This window comes from Otolemur garnettii, unplaced genomic scaffold (assembly GCF_000181295.1).
Source record: "Otolemur garnettii isolate 467f Iridium unplaced genomic scaffold, OtoGar3 scaffold00018, whole genome shotgun sequence".
NCBI classification, from domain to species: domain Eukaryota; kingdom Metazoa; phylum Chordata; class Mammalia; order Primates; family Galagidae; genus Otolemur; species Otolemur garnettii.
Genome location: NW_003852413.1, coordinates 6,740,526 through 6,742,154, shown reverse-complemented (window position 1 = coordinate 6,742,154; position 1,629 = coordinate 6,740,526). Strand labels below are relative to the sequence as shown.

Below are 1,629 nucleotides of genomic sequence, written 5' to 3'. Positions count from 1 at the left end.
GGCTGGGGATTCGAACCCGCCACCTTAGGTGTACGTGGCTAGCGCCTTAGCCGGTTGAGCTATAGGCGCCGAGCCAGTACCATGGTATTATAGCTCACAGCTACCTCATACTCTTGGATTCAAGTGATGCTTTCATCTCAGCCTATGGAATAGCTGGGACTACAAGGACCTGCCCACAATGCCCAGCTATTAATTAATGATTTTCAGATCTGAATAGCATAAGACTTGGTTTAAATCATTTTTCACTTGGCCTCTGTTTTAATGAGTGTTATAGAAAACTTAAGTTTTGTTTTGTTTTTTGAGGCAGAGCCTCCAGCTATCACCCTAGGTAGAGTGCTGTGGCGTCACAGCTCACAGCAACTTCAAACTCCTGGGATTAAGTGATTCTCTTTCCTCAGCCTCCCAAGTAGCTGGGACTATAGGCGCCTGCCACAATGCCTGGCTATTTTTTGGTTGTAGTTGCTATTGTTTGGCAGGCCCAGGCCAGATTCGAATCTGCCAGCTCTGGTGTATGTGGTAGGCACCTTAGCCACTTGAGCTACAGGTGCCACCCAGAAAACTTAAGTTTTTATGTTAAAAAGTTGAATATGTCCATGAGTGTCCATAAGAAGATGATATGCTTCATGGATCTCACTGCAATATTGTTCAGATTAGCAAAAAACTGGAGATAACTGAAAATATCAATAAAAACACAAAGAAATAAAACATACACTCATAGACAAAATGGAAATATCCCTAAGACATAGTATATCAGGTTAAAAAAATAAAACTTAGGCTCAGCACCTGTGGCTCAAGCGGCTAAGGAGCCAGCCATATACACCTGAGCTGGCAGGTTCGAATATAGCCACAATGATGGCTACAATCAAAAAACAGCCAGGCGTTGTGGGGGCACCTGTAGTCCCAGCTACTTGGGAGACGGAAGCAGGAGACTCGTTTGAGCCCAGGAGATGGAGGTGCCGTGAGCTGTGATGCCACAGCACTCTACCCAGGGGGACAGCTTGAGGCTCTGTCTCAAAAAAAATAAAAATAAAACTTAAAAAACTAAACTGCAGGCCAGGTGAGGTGGCTCACACCAGTAATGCTAGCACTCTGGGAAGCTGAAGAGGGTGGACTGCATGAACTCACAGGGTAAAGACCAGCCTGAGCAAGAGCGAGACCCCATCTCTAAAAAATAGCTGGATGTTGTGCAAAGTGTGTGTAGTCCCAGCTACTCAGGAGGATAAGGCAAGAGGTTCGTTTGAGCCCAAGATTTAGAGGTTGCTGTAAGCTGTGACAACATGGCATTCTATCAAGGGCAACAAAGTAAGATTGTCTCAAAAAAAAAAAAAGAAAGAAAGAAAAAGAAAAGAAAAGAGAACGAAAGAAAAAGAAAGGGGCAGCGCCTGCGGCTCAGTGCATAGGGCACCGGCCCCATATACCAAGGGTGGTTGGTGTGTTTGAACCTGGCCCTGGCCAAACTGCATTAAGAAAATAGACAGGCATTGTGGTGGGCACCTATAGTCCCAGCTACTCAGGAGACTGAAGCAAGGGAATCTCCTAAGCCCAAGAGCTAGAGGTTGCTGTGAGCTATAATGCCACAGCACTCTACCAAGGGTGACAAAGTAAGACTCTGTCTCTAAAAAAAAAAAA

The 1,629-nt window shown here is 45.3% G+C and overlaps 1 protein-coding gene across 1 annotated transcript in view; it reads right to left on the bottom strand.

Moving 5' to 3' along the window:
* SUMO2 (small ubiquitin-like modifier 2) overlaps positions 1–1,629 on the bottom strand; it is a 25,718-nt gene that overhangs the window by 1,243 nt on the left and 22,846 nt on the right. The window lies entirely within an intron of this gene.